This window comes from Cryptomeria japonica, chromosome 4, assembly GCF_030272615.1.
Source record: "Cryptomeria japonica chromosome 4, Sugi_1.0, whole genome shotgun sequence".
Lineage (NCBI taxonomy): Eukaryota > Viridiplantae > Streptophyta > Pinopsida > Cupressales > Cupressaceae > Cryptomeria > Cryptomeria japonica.
The window spans coordinates 397,401,300-397,418,182 of record NC_081408.1 but is presented as its reverse complement, the minus strand read 5'-3'; positions in this window follow the sequence as shown (position 1 = coordinate 397,418,182).

Sequence of the window (16,883 nt, the reverse complement as noted above, 5' to 3'; positions counted from 1 at the left end):
TTAGGGATCATATTGTGTCCTACATGACCCCTAATGACATGATTTGGTGTCTTAAGGGGTCCTATGGTGTCGTTAGGGGTCATATGGTGTCCATAGGGGTCATATGGTATCTTGGGACACCATAGGACCCCTTAAGACACAATAGGACCCCTTAGGACACAATATGACCCAAAGTGACCCAATATGGTGTCATTAGGGGTCATATGGTGTCCTAAGAGGTCATAAGGGTTCATGGGACACCATAGGACCCCTAACGACACCATCGGATCCCTTAAGACACCAAATCATGTCATTAGGGGTCATATTGTGTCTTACGGGGTCGTAAGACACAATATGACCCCTAATGACATGATTTGGTGTCTTAAGGGATCCGATGGTGTCGTTAGGGGTCATATGGTGTCCATAGGGGTCATATGGTGTCCCATGAACCCTTATGACCTCTTAGGACACCATATGACCCCTAATGACACCATATTGGATCGCTTTGGGTCATATTGTGTCCTAAGGGGTCATATTGTGTCTTAAGGGGTCCTATGGTGTAAATACGACCCCTAATGACATGATTTGGTGTCTTAAGGGGTCCTATGGTGTCACAAGACACCATATGACCCCTAATGACACCATAGGACCCTTAAGACACCAAATCATGTCATTAGGGGTCATATTGTGTCTTACAGGGTCGTAGGACACAATATGACCCCTAACGACATGATTTGGTGTTGTTAGGGGTCATATGGTGTCTTGGGACACCATAGGACCCCTTGAGACACAATATGACCCCTTAGGACAAAAAATGACCCTAAATGACCCAATATGGTGTCATTAGGGGTCATATGGTGTTCTAAGAGGTCATAAGGATTCATGGGACACCATATGACCCCTATGGACACCATATGACCCCTAACGACACCATAGGACCCCTTAAGACACCAAATCATGTCGTTAGGGATCATATTGTGTCCTATGACCTTGTAAGACATAATATGACCCCTAATATTATGATTTGGTGGCTTAAGGGGTCATATGGTGTTCATAGGGGTCATATGGTGTCTTGGGACACCATAGGACCCCTTAAGACACAATATGACCCCTTAGGACACAATATGACCCAAAGTGACCCAATATGGTGTCATTAGGGGTCATATGGTGTTCTAAGAGGTCATAAGGGTTCATGGGACACCATATTACCCCTAACGACACCATCGGACCCCTTAAGACACCAAATCATGTCGTTAGGGGTCATATTGTGTCCTACGACCCCATAAGACACAATATGACCCTAATGACATGATTTGGTGTCTTAAGGAGTCCTATAGTGTCGTTAGGGGTCATATGGTGTCTTGGGACACAATATGACCCCTCAGGACACAATATGACCCAAAGCGACCCAATATGCTGTCATTAGGGGTCATATGGTGTCCTAAGAGGTCATAATGGTTCATGGGACACCATATGACCGCTATGGACACCATATGACCCCTAACAACACCATCAAACCCCTTAAGACACCAAATCATGTCGTTAGGGGTCATATTGTGTCCTACGACCCCGTAAGACACAATATGACCCCTAACGACATGATTTGGTGTCTTAAGGGGTCCGATGGTGTCACAAGACACCATATGACCCCTAACAACACCATAGGACCCCTTAAGACACCAAATCATAACATTAGGGGTCATGTCGTAGCACACAATATGACCCCCTAACGACATGATTTGGTGTCTTAAGGGGTCTGATGGTGTCGTTAGGGGTCATATGGTGTCCATACAGGTCATATGGTGTCCCATGAACCCTAATGACCTCTTAGGACACCATATGACCCCTAATGACACCATATTGGGTCGCTTTGGGTCATATTGTGTCCTAAGGGGTCATATTGTGTCTTAAGGGGTCCTATGGTGTCCCAAGACACCATATGACCCCTAACGACACCATAAGACCCCTTAAGACACCAAATCATTACATTAGGGGTCACATTGTGTCTTACGGGGTCGTAGGACACAATATGACCCCTAACGACATGATTTGGTGTCTTAAGGGGTCCTATGGTGTCGTTAGGGGTCCTATGGTGTCGTTAGGGGTCATATGGTGTCCAGAGGGGTCATATGGTCTCCCATGAACCATTATGACCTCTTAGGACACCATATGACCCCTAATGACACCATATTGTTGTGTCCTAAGGGGTCATATTGTGTCCTAAGGGGTCATATTATGTCTTAAGGGGTCCTATGGTGTAAATATAACCCCTAACGACATGATTTGGTGTCTTAAGGGGTCCTATGGTGTCACAAGACACCATATGACCCCTAACGACACCATATGACCCCTTAAGACACCAAATCATGTCATTAGGGGTCATATTGTGTCTTACGGGGTCGTAGGACACAATATGACCCCTAACGACATGATTTGGTGTCATTAGGGGTCATATGGTGTCCATAGGGGTCATATGGTGTCTTGGGACACCATAGGACCCCTTAAGACACAATATGAAGACACCATATGACCCCTTAAGACACAATATGGCCCCTTAGGACACAATATGACCCAAAGCGACCCAATATGGTGTCATTAAAGGTCATATGGTGTCCTAAGAGGTCATAAGGGTTCATGGGACACCATATGACCCCTATGGACACCATATGACCCCTAACGACACCATAGGACCCCTTAAGGTCCACCAAATCATGTCGTTAGGGGTCATATTGTGTCCTACGACCCTGTAAGACACAATATGACCCCTAGTGACATGATTTGGTGTCTTAAGGGGTCCTATGGTGTCGTTAGGGGACATATAACCCCTTAAGACACAATAGGACTCCTTAAGACACCAAATAATGTCCTTCTCTCTCTCTCTCTCCCTCTCCTTCTCTCTCTCTCTCTGTCTTTGTCTCTCTCTGTCTCTCTCCCTCTCCCTCTCTGTCTCTCTCTCTCTCTGTCTCTCTCTCTCCCTCTCTCCCTCTCCTTCTATCCCTCTCTCTCTCTAAAATATGACCAATAAAATTCGATATCCGATTTAATCAAATATCGAATTTCTGCCATGTTGCAGTTTAGTTCATAAATGGCGGCTCCTTCTATCCCTCTCTCTCTCTAAAATATGACCAATAAAATCTGATATCCGATTTAGTCAAATATCGGATTTCTGCCATGTTGCAATTTAGTTCATAAATGGTGGCAAAGGGAATTTTTTTGGGGGACCACATATTTTTGTACAAAAATTGGATATCGGATAAAATCTGATATCCAATTTTAGTACTAAAAACCAAGAAATAAAGGGTTTGTGGGCCATTCTATAGATTCCAACAGCCAACAGTCTAGGTCCTATTTTTTTTGTCGAGGATCACGGGGTTTCAGATAGCTAGAGACAAATTTGTGCTTTTGGGAGAATCTTAAAGTGAAAACTTACATTGTCAATCATGACGAAGCATATGTGTGGAGGGAAATGGGGAGTAGTAGTCGTCGGAAGTCTAAACGCAAAAGAAAACTTTCAAATGACCAAGTTGAAGTGTATAGAGAAAGAGATAGAGAATGTCATAGGAGGAGAAGACAAGGTATGTTAAATATTGCTAATGTTACTTCAACTAAAGAGGAAATTTAAATTGAAAATGTGCCACAAGTTATTGAAAATGAAAATGTAAATTTTGAAAGTGAAAATATTGAAAATTTTGAAAATGTTGAAAGCGATAATGAAAATGCTCAACATGTGGAAAATTTTGACATAGGAGGTGAAAATGTGGAAAACTTTAACATTGAAGGTGGAATTGCCTCACCAAGTGAACCATATGTAACACATAATTACTTTAGAAATGAAGACCCTCTCATGGATGAAAGACAAATTCCAAATCCAAGACCTTCAAGAACCCCAAAATGGTTATTTGAAATCGATGAGAACATTATTGCAAATCTTGAAGGCAAGAGGTCAACAAGAACCATTCGGTTGTGGGCTATAGAACTTTTCAACCAAAATTTTAGCAATAAGACATTGACCGAGCAATGCCAACTCTTTGTTCAATTGCTAAACATGATAAAGATGAGACCATTGCTAAACAAATTGAAGATTCGTATGAACAAGAAGACAGAGAGAAATTCTATTATTGCAAAAAATCTATTTGACGCTTTCAATTCTATTGGAAAGAATACCAAAGAAAGAGATAAGAGAGCCGCTCAAAGAGTGATTACAACCTCCTTAGTAAGCCATCAATTGAGGAAGGCTCGTCAAATGAGACAAACTTGTATTGATTTTAACATAAACCATAAAACTTTGGATAGAGCACTTGCACGAAGACAAAGACTTGACAATCCACTTCAACAAGATACATGGGCATTTGGTGGGAGGCTTCCACGTGTTGATAGAAAGTTGACTGACAATGTGAAGGAAGAGATTCAACAATTTTGGCACTCTAATTCTAGAGTGTCACCCAATCTAAAGGACATTTTGAAATTAAGAATTGACAACCAAGACCGCACACCGCATCCCAAACATTTCTTGGAATCAAGCCAAACAATGTTGTACAAATTTTTTTGTGAATTACATCCAACTTTGCAAATATCACAAAGGGCCTTTGAATCTTTGAAACCATTTTATTGTGTTCCTCTTAAGATTCGCAATACCTGTTGTTGCAAGTACCACGTGGAGTTTTCAAAGTACCATGAACTTTTATGTCATATTCGTTCTACGATGCGTACTAATGAGATGTTGCAAGCATGTGGTGCAATTCTATTTTCGAGATCATCAAGAGACTTGCAAGATCTATTTTTATGCCCTAGAGATGATGGTTGCTATTTCTATAGAAATGATTGTTTGAATGAGAAGTGCTCAGAATGCGGTGGGTTGTCAAAGTTTGTTTCATGTTTTCATGAGGGCACCGAACACGAGTTTGGAAATAATTATGTTGAGAAAAAAAGATACGAGACAGTGAAATATAATTTGAAGAGTGGAGGTGAAGGTTTTAGATGCGAATTAGTCTCAAGAGAAGTGAGTATTGCTGATTTTATTTTGGATTGTAAGGAAAATCTTTTCTACAAGTATGCAAGGCACACCCATAGGTCTCAGTGGTTGGATCAACAATTCAGGATGTGTAAGAACTCTTTCCCGATTGGCACTATTGTATCGGTGGTTGATTTTGCAGAGAACTATACATTGCAACCACAGAATGAGGTACACTCTCAGTACTACAATTCAGTCCAGATTGCTATTTTTGTTCACATTACATATAGACATGCTCCTGATAGTATAGAAGAGGACAGGAAGATAATCAGGGAGTATCATTTTTATATGAGTGATGATAGATCACACTCCTCCGAGTATGTGCAACATTCTTTCGAGATTTTTTTTGAGTTCTTGCATGAGAAAGATATTGCAATTGACCGACATATAATATGGTCAGATAACTGTATGGGTCAATTCAAGAATACCCATATGTTTTATTGGTTGAGTAGAATGCATGTGGAGAGGCATATACCTCATATTTGGTGATTTTTTGAGGCAGGGCATGGGAAGGGAGAGCATGATGGAGCAGGTGCATGTTTGAAGAGAGCTCTAGTTAAGGAGCAATTGAGGATTTCAAGTGCAAATTTCTCTGATGCACATTCTATTGTTGATTGGTGTAGTTCAGCATTGTCACATGGAGGTACTCTTGATTCAGCAGTGAGTAGATTCTTTTGGTTGGTTGAGGAGGGAACAGTGGCAGATAGATTGGATTGTCAAACAATTAAAGATTCTTCAAAGATGCATTCATTTCTCAGCTCAGATGCAAGTACATGGACCATTTGGACATGAGCGTTGGCTTGTTTTTGTTAGAGTTGTCTTCGGTGTGATTGGGATCAGTGTGAGTCAAGTGAGAGGGTTGATACGTGGGTTCCCCACTATCTAACTCCTTTATCTCAAACAATATCCTTGTCAAACAATGACATGGAAAGTTCACTTGAGTATGATTGTCTATCAGATCTTGTACAGCCAGGACATGTTTTGTAGTTGTTGCACCGCAAGGGAATGAAGAGAGATCATAATATTGGTTGGCACGATGCGTACAGGGAAAACAAAAGCTAACACAACAAGTGACAAATGATGATGGGTTCACATATCCTACAGGTTTAGTTGTTGTTGTGGGAACTTGGTTGCGAACATACATGATTAGAAAGAATGGCATACCTACATTTGAAGACTATGAGAGACACAAAACCATTATAATGTATTCACACCTTATTATAGCTACAAATTTCAAGTTGTTGAAGCATCAAGCAAAACAGAAGACCAAAGAGCTATGGATAGTGACTACTGCTAATCATGAAGCAATATTAGATACTCTTAAACAAAGAGATGACCCTTCAGGCACACTTGAGTAGTAGGTCTTTAATGGTGCCTTATTTTTTTATCATGCATTTCATTTCAAACAATGATCATTAAACCTTAATGTTCAAGTTTGTTACGTGTATATTAAGGATGTGTTCAAAATGTAGGTCTATTGATGAACGTTTTTTTTGGGCAACACGATTTTTGCATGCACATAGTGAGTACACTCGATATAATTGGAAGGGATGTATTTTTGCAACACCACTTATGTTCATCCATGCAATTTATGTGTAGACTAACAATTCTTAAAAATACAGGTTCATGCTAGCTCATTCGTCCTTGACAAGGCCCTCTCTTGGTGATGGTACATATTCCTTTGTTCATTAATGAGATTAAATTGTGGGTCTTGTTGTGTTTATTATCATGAAGATCATTCAAATGCATGTGGCCAGGACACATCTGCAGTGGATCAAATTGTCATGATAGATGATCTATTGAATCCAACATTTGACATTGACTAGTCAAGGTGGTCATCGAACTTTCACTCAGGTAACCTTGTCTATTTTTATTCATTAATGGTTTATAAAATAAAGTCATTTAGATTTTGGCAATTGAATAACATTCTTTCATTTTCAGACGCTAAGATCAGATGCACCTAATATTCTCTCCACAATGGAGCATGGTGTTCTCTAGTAGTAGCATCTTTGATGCTTTTGACAGTAGTATGAGTCAGATTAGTAAATTTATGTTTTGATGCTTCCCACAAGGCTTTGCAACTTCACATTGTGAGTGTGCCCCTGTTACAAATGAATTGTACTTTAATCGACATAGATGGTCTATGATGGCTTTTTTGTAAGACTATATGGTTTTATTACATATATTGTACCTTAATCGACATATAATAATATCCAAGTGGTGGTTGGCATGAGCTTGAATATGGTAAGTTGTATGCATCTTGAAGTTGAATATGATATGTTGTATGCATCTTGAAGTTGAACTTTGATTAGACTTTGTCAGCATTTGATGAATCATAAATGTCATTTCATTATTAATCTTGTGAGTGTGAGGTGTAGGAATAATAACTAATTGAGAACATCAATTCAAATCCATAATATAGAGGATACTAATTTATTTATTGGAGTTTAGTGCAGAACTTATTTATTTTTTCTAATAATGAAATAGGTACAACTGTATTGAGATAAAATGAATCTTTTCTCTCATATGAAGATGTCACATTGGCAAATTGGTCTATATTATAATACACAAGACGTAAGTAAAATCAAAATGCTCTCGTCAAATCCTTCCAAATTCTATGTTAACTTGTGACTCATTACTGTATGCTGGGAGAGGGAAGAGTGTGTGGCTTTAGGGTATAGTTTTGGACTTGAACCATATTGCATAAATCTCAAGGCTTCAACTTGATTATCATTAAAGGTTTCTGATTGTTTACAAAATATCCTTTCATATCCCTTCATGGATGTCACATGCGTAGGGTATGACCCCGAGCGTTCGATCAAGTGGGGGGGCAAAATAGGAGCATGCGTAGGGTAATAATGCCTAACTGGACATGTCGGAGCTGACGGTTCATCATCACGACGAGCAGAAGGAGAAATCGGCCATGCGACAACATTCCATTGAGTGAGACTGATGATTTTTTTGCCAACCGAAAAATTGCTGCCCTAATAAAACCATAGGGCAACTTGAAAAAACAAGATAGGATTTTGTAGGGACCCCTCTCATGGCCCCATAGGTTCAAACAGATCATTTGCAGGTGCCACGAATTCCGAGTTAGGGCCCTTCAAAGTTTGACAATTTTGAGCACTTAGGGCGCTCAAGGGACGACGCCGGTAGGGTATGACCCTGAGCATTCGATCGAGTGGGGGGGAAAATAGGAGCATGCGTAGGGTAATAATGCCTAACTAGACATGTCAGAGATGACGATTCATCATCGTGATGAGCAGAATGAGAAATCGACCACGCGACAACATTCCATTGAGTGAGACTGACGATTTTTTCGCCAACCGAAAAATTGCTGCCCTAATAAAACCGTAGGGCAACTTGAAAAACCGAGATAGGCTTTCGTAGGGAACCCTCTTGTTGCCCCACAGGTTTAAAAAAAATGTTCACAGGTGCCACGGATTCTAAGTTAGGGCCTATCAAAGTTTGACAAATTTGAGCACTTAGGGCGCTCAAGGGACGATACTGGTAGGGTATGACCCCGAGCGTTTGATCGAGTGGGGGGGAAAAATAGGACCATGCATAGGGTAATAATGCCTAACTGGACATGTCAGAGCTGACAGTTCGTCATCGCGACAAGAAGAACAAGAAATCGGCCACGCGACAACATTCCATTGAGTGAGACTGACGATTTTTTCGCCAACCGAAAAATTGCTACCCTAATAAAACCGTAGGGAAACTTTAAAAACCGAGATAGGCTTTCATAGGGACCCCTCTCATGGCCCTGTAGGTTTAAACAAATCATTCACAGGTGCCATGAATTCTGAGTTAGGGCCCGTCAAAGTTTGATAATTTTGAGCACTTAGGGCGCTCAAGGGATGACGCCAGTAGGGTATGACCCCGAGCGTTCGATTGAGTGGGGGGGAAAAATAGAAGCATGCATAGGGTAATAATGTCTAACTAGATATGTTGGAGCCGATGGTTCATCATCGCAATGAGGAGAACGAGAAATCGGCCATGCAACAACATTCCATTGAGTGAGACTAACGATTTTTTTGCCAACCAAAAAATTGCTGCCCTAATAAAATCGTAGGGAAACTTGAAAAATCGAGATAGAATTTCATAGGGACCCCTCTCATGGCCCTATAGGTTCAAACATATCATTCGTAGGTGCCACGGATTTTGAGTTAGGGCCCCTCAAAGTTTGACAATTTTGAGCACTTAGGGCGCTCAAAGGACGACGCCGGTAGGGTATGACCCCGAGCGTTCGATCGAGTGGGGGGGAAAAATAGGAGCATGCATAGGGTAATAATGCCTAACTGGACATGTCAGAGCCAACGGTTCGTCATCACAACGAGAAGAATGAGAAATCGGCCATGCGACAACATTCCATTAATTGAGACTGATGATTTTTTCGCTAACCAAAAAATTGCTGCCCTAATAAAACCGTAGGGCAACTTGAAAAACTGAGATAGGCTTTTGTAGGGAACCCTCTCGTGGCCCCGTAGGTTTAAACAAAACATTCGCAGGTGCCATGGATTCCAAGTTAGGGTCCATCAAATTTTAACAATTTTGAGCACTTAGGGCGCTCAAGGGACGACACCGGTAGGGTATGACCCCGAGCATTCGATCGAGTGGTGGGGGACAAAATAGGAGCATGCATAGGGTAATAATGCCTAACTAGAAATGTCGGAGCCGACGGTTCATCATCGTGATGAGTAGAACAAGAAATCGGCCACGCTACAACATTCCATTGAGTGAGACTGACGATTTTTTCGCCAACCGAAAAATTGCTGCCCTAATAAAAATCTGAGCGTTCGACTGAGGTGGGGGGCAAAATAGGACCATGCATAGGGTAATAATGAATTGTATCAAGTATTGTTCATTAAATGAATTGTATTGTTCATGAAATGTATTGTTCATTGAATGAATTGTATTGTATTGTTGATTAAATAAATTGTATTGTTCGTAAATTGTATTATTCATTAAATGAATTATATTGTTCATTATAAAAACAACACTTACGATGAAATGAAATGAAATGAATTGTATTGTTCAATAAATAACCATTATTAACCATTGTTAATTATTGGAATGAAGATTAAAGATTTCCATGATAACACCACGCATAGATGAGCAACAATTTATATGATCAAATATCAACTTCTTTATATATAAAAATGTCAAATGATTACAAATGTATGTCCATACACAAATATGGCATAAATGCCAACTGAAACAAAATGTATGTCTAAATACGTGAATGTATGTCCATATACAAAATATACATGCCAACTAGACATGTAAGCATCCCAAAACTATCTATAACATCCTAAGCTGCTGATGGATCATCAAAATTGATCCTCTTCGCCCCACTGCTCGGCTCTGAAGGATCTTGCACAAGAAAAACAAACCACGATTAATATTAGTTATATTATATAATTCACATTCGAAAAGTTAACATAAAAATGAACTATAATTGAACTATTCATGTTTACCTCATCTCCACGTTTTCTCTTCAGCTTTGCAAGACTCTTGATGTATGTCTTCAGTAGAGGAGGTATGTTTTGAATATTTTCATAAACAACCTACATATGTTCAGAAACATGACATTGATACAAGTTAGCATATAATTGTCACTGATAATAACAAATTATATCTACTAATCAAAAAATAAAATAAACACACATCTACTCGAGGCATCTCTTCTTCTTCTTCAAGTATACTAGGTGTAGTCATCAAGGATGTGAAGCCAAGGATTCTTTGTATATATACACAACAAGTATATGAAACTATCAATCTATGTCTAGACATGTATAATCACTATAAGTTATTTAAACTATTCATTCAATCATATTTGCATTCAATTACCTTTCCCTTGTCTCCAACTGCACTACCAGATCCTAAATCACACTGCTCCACACTCATGCTGCTTGTGCCCTACAAGAGTAAAATAAGATATACATGCAAGTTACTACATAATCTAATTAATACCAATATAAATGATGAGCATGTATGTACAATAAAATACAAACGACTAGGTGCAATAATATATGTACCGTCAAGCTATCAAGGCCAAATGAAATGGCCGACAAGGTGCCCTCCTGAATCTATCTCAACTCATCCTCAATCATCAACTGTTAAATAGACCATGTAAATAAAAATTAGTACTTAATATTATCTAATTTATAAATATTTAATTAAAATATAACATGAACTGTGAAAATACAAATCTTAACACTACATCATCAATGTATGATGACAGTGCCTCCTCACCTCTAGCATGTGAGGACTCCCTAGGGTATCCTCCAGTCTGTGTAATAACATCTGGTGCATCATGCATCTCATGCACCTCATAATCTGCACTATCCACAGGATGATCGACGGGTTGTCCTACTGGACCCAAGCATACGTGCCCACACATGACACAACTATGGGGCATGCATATGTGTGGAGCCGAGGATGACGTGTCAATGCCACTAGATGCACCACTACCGTAAAGAGTAGGCTGAGCTACTGATGCGGCCTGAGAAACCAAAAGGCTACTCAAAGAGTGAATAGCCAATATGGTCCGTGAAGCCGCCTCATGAATGATATCAGGATGCTGCACTGCAGGTGGGGGATCAATAGGAGGCGGGGGGACATACGGTCCCTGGACTACTCTGACTGCCCCAGGTCTATTTTGGGGCATACCTAAACCTACACCTTAGAAAGGTTGGATGTCAAAGTAGTTCACATGTTTGTGTAAAACAAACTCAACATACAATTTTTTTATAAAATAGAAGGGGATATCAAGATTGTTGTTGGGTGGTTTGTCAAAAACCATCCACCAATGATCCCAAAAGTTTTTCACAATCCCATCATTTGTGCACCATTTAATAGAAAGTTTTGTTTTTTTGGGATCTACGGGCTGACCAGTATGGGGATTGACAAACAATGAGGTGATTTCGACTTTGGATATCTCAAGATCCTTGATATCCTTATACAACAAGCCATCTGCATATTTTTCCCTCATAGAATCTCACCACAAAAGGGCGGCATCGTGCTCCTTAGTCATGGTTTCCATACTTTTTATGATCGACGTGAGAGGATCAAACATTGGGTTTAGATGAGGGATCCTACGATATACTTTTGCAATCCCCCTCAATTCATTCAAATTTTGTGCAATCAAATCCTGAATTGAGGGGGGGTTTGGCATGTGAGGGTTTGGTTGTTGTAGTAGTTGTTCGTCAGTGTTTTCATTGTTATCCCCCATTTTTAACCTAACTGAATGTAAACAATTAAATTTAGTTAACAAACTTAAACAATTAGGTATTTGATTTTAAAAACCTAGTTTCCATAAAAAAAACCATATTTTCAATGAAAAATCAAATAAACAGTAACAAAAAATACAAAAAATGAATGAAAATGATTCAAAATGATAAAATTCTTACCTCTGAATCTATCTTTTAGCAATTTTTTGTCAAAAAACCGGATATTGGATGGAGCGGATATCGGATTGTGATGAAATCGCGCAGCCCGTGAGTTAAAAATGACTCACGAGCTGCCACTGTCAAAATATAAAAGTCTTAGGAAATCAGATATCCAATTTTTATACTTAAATTATTTTTAAATAACATATATAATATAATATTATATTATATTAAATTATATTATATTATATTATATTATATTATATTATATATATTATTATATAATATAATAATAGATTATATATTATATAATATGTAACATATAATATATTTTTTAAATTAAAATTACAAATAAAAATCGAATATCCGATTTTATTGGATATCCGATTTGCATAGGTAATTACCAGGCCAAGGTGTACTGACACCCAGGCCAAGCAAAAAGTCAACATGGATTTTCGCATTTTTAGGCGAGTGAAGAAGGCTATTTTTTTCACATCGCTACTTTTTGGTCCCCCTTGATCCTGCACTAACCCTAATGATCTATAAATTGAATGCATTCGAAATACAATCTTAGAGCCCATTTATGGGTTTCTCTTTTGTCTCTCCTCCAATCCTTTGTTTCTTTTCATACCTTTTGTAGCTTAGATTATGCTACTTATATACATATAGTTTGATAACAGATGCATAGGAATAGGGCATTTGTTTGTTACGGCCAACAAACAAGTTATATAATAGAATGGCCCACGTACAACCTCTCCATAGTCTGTAATTAAAAATAGTTTTGTTATAACAACAAAAAGAAATAGGAAATAGACAAATTGGTGGGTTTCCTTCACCACGAGTTTTCTCATCACAAGAATGGTGCACGTGGATTCTTGGTCTATGTTGTTATAATAGTGAATAGAAATAGGCGATATTATGATTGTTTAGAAATCTCCATGCATTTTAGCTCTGGTATACAGCCAACAGTAACTGATGCCACCTTAGAAGTTAATGTCATCTTTTGAAAAGATGATAGAAATACATTATTGGTTGAAAAGTGATATGCAACAGTTCCTATCGAGAAAGTGATAGGAATTTTCGTATGCTGCAGCTATATTTTTCAAGGAAATGATATGACATGATGGGAATGAAATGTGGAAATGGGTAAAAGACCGTTGAAAAATTAGTTGTGTTATTCAAGACAATAATTCACCTTTTGGGTAAAACAATGTGCACTGGACTATTATGATCCCTTGGTGAAAAACCATATTCCCTTTTGCCTTATTTCAGAACAATTGCAATTTCTAATGTTTTACTCTTTGTGAAGTAAATTTCAATATGACTCCCTTTTTCAAATTCATTCACAAATGTGTTGTGTGCAAAAATTGCTTCTTCAATTTGTCATTGTGTTCTCTCCACTTATTACCTTTTTATTTAGAGTAAATATTTAACAAATCTTACACTCAATGGATTTGATAAGGTTGCGACTTGATGAGGCATTCTGGAAAACAAACGTATTTTGCGAATGGCACTTTATGAGATCACATTTCTTTGAGGAAATGTCAAACAATTCACACTATTGCGGGTATTACTTCCATATAAGACGTAATTCCTTTATACCTGGTTCACAAGCTCCCATGGGGGCATGGTGGTAGAAATTGTTGAATTTAGTTTTACACTGCTAATTGTTTTTGCTTGACAGTTTCTATCACATTTTGTGCACATCATGGATCATTGCAATAAAACAATTCGGATTTGATATTTGTGATTCCACATTTGCATTGCATCTCAACTATGGTACCTGCGAGTGCGAATACCCCAAAGTTACTGCTTTCGGCATGAGAGAATTGTTTGTCTTTGTTAGACTTCCATTATTATACCAAAATCAAACATCGGCAAGACTATATTGTGTTTTTATAGATAGCTTGCATCCTCCCAATAACAAGCTTGAGCACAACTCTATTTTCGGGGAAAATAAGAACTTTAGGAAAATTTTAATTTCATCTCAATATTTCTAGGCCCACCACCTTTTATTTGCCTCCTACATTACTATTTAAATCAAATGATTCACATTATAAATTTTGGCTTGGGTTTTAGATTTGGTTTTGGGATTTATGAAGTATACTGGGTAAATTTAATTTCAAAAGTGCATAAATTGCATTCTGTTGTGGCTCATAAAAAATATCAAATTGATTATTTGTATTAGAATAATTTGCACAAGAGTTCTTTGCAGTATGGAAATTTACAAAATTAATTGTTTTTGTGTAAAGGTTATCTGTTGAGAAATATTAGTTTTCATAAAAGGTTACTTTGATATAATCAATTGAACAAACTGCTAATAGAAATGATTTGAGAAAAATATCAAATGGGCATATGATTTTGCAAATAGGCACCAAGGTACTTTATAGTTAGGAAAATTGCAAGAGACAACTTGTTCCAAAACCCTAAAAATTGCCACTTCAAAAGCATGTGGGATTTGACTTTGAGGGGTTGGAAATGGACACACATTTATTTACTCTTTGGTTACTCCTTCACATTTTCTCACTGAAGTATACATGTCATCATCATCAATTGTTGCACTGCTCATTCCATCTGAAATTGCTTCTTCCTCCTCATACATTAGATTTGAAATTTTGAAAAAGCCACGTTCATATATACTTTGGCGAAATGGTGTTTGGTGTTTTTCTACTCCCTCACCATATAATGGATTTGAAAAAATCTTGGATGTCATTTTTGGGCATACATCCTACTTCTATTTGTTTTTCACAATATGTATCTTTACTTTCTTCAAATGCAATTTCTTCTTGGGGCACACATACTCATGTTTGCATTGAGTCATCATTAAACAATTCCCCATTTGTATTTGAACATTCTATCATATCAACTTGATCCAAGATATGTGGAATACCAACTTGCTCTAAAACATGTTTATTTAAACACCATTATAGGCTCTTCAACTGGAATTGGTTCTAAAGTCTGATTAATGTATTTATAATTTGGTACATCTTCAATAGCAAGATTATTAATATAAACATTTTGTGACATGGGATATCCTTGTATCCCTGTAAATTCCATATGTTGATATACATCCACATTCATAGATCCTCCCATAAATGTATTAGGTCCTTGAGATTGAGCATTTTGAAATCTTTGCATATTTTGGTTATGCCTCTTTTGATTGTGATATTTTTGAGCTTTATTGTAGGGATGGTATCTCAGACATTGGTATTCCATTGGAGCAGAGGATGTATTAGTTTTGAGAGGTTGTGAATTTGTATTTTGAAAAATAGGTGTACATGTTTGAACATGACTTGTACTAATCAGAGGAATTTGGGATGAGTGAGTATACACCATGGGCATGATTTTTTGTATTTCAGAAGATATTTGGTGATGGGAATGGTATTGTGTGGATTGTAATTTTAGGTTAGCAATTTCTTGGGCTAACATATCCCTTTCCTACAACAACATCAATCTATTTCTTTTCTTTTCTAACACTGTGATCTCAGCTTGCAAGCCTTCCTTTGTATGAAACATATCACATGAAATTTCCTTTGGATCACCCTCCTGCTCATTATTTATTCGATACCCATCATACCATATAGGATGTTGAGGTGGATGATCTGGAAGATTAATGATATATATGTCACCATGGAAAAGATTTAGAAACTATTTTTCAAGTTTTTTCCATGATGAAATACTTTGCCAAGGTAGCACACTAAAATACCGACCTGCATCACCCATCAAAGACCTTGCAAACAATTTCATAACCACATCTTCTGTATAGATCTGATAATTTGTAATAAACTCATAAAATGTTGGCAAATGTTTGACTGTGGACTCACCTTTCCTTCCATGGAATTTTGGCACATGTTTTTTAAGCTCAAGAGGAAAATCATTCAGACCACCATGGATATTATTGAAGTTCAATGGCTTGTATGCTTCAAGAAAAAATACTCTTCTTTGTGGATATGTCTGATATCGTTGTTGTGTATTATGCATTATTGATTTAGGATATGTATAGTGATACCTTTTATTTGCCTCCTATATTACTATTTAAATCAAATGATTCACATTATAAATTTTGGCTTGGGTTTTAAATTTGGATTTGGGATTTATGAAGTATGATGGGTAAATTTAATTTTAAAAGTGCATAAATTGCATTTGATCGTGGGTCATAAAAAATATCAAATTGACTATGTAAACTAGAATATTATGTACAAGAGTTTTTTGTAGTATGGAAATTTGCAGGAATTAATTGTTTTGGTGTAAAGGTTATCTGGATGAGAAATATTAATTTCCATAAAAGGTTACTTTGATAGACTTTGGGATATGTGGGCAATAAATTGAACAAACTGCCAATAGAAATGGTTTGGAAAAAATACCAAACAGACTCACATGATTTTGGAAATAGGCACAGGGGTACTTTATAGTTAGGATAATTGCGAGAGATAATTGGTTTGATAGGAAACACATTAGACATTGAAATATTGATTCCCAAAAATGGCCTCTTGAGAAAC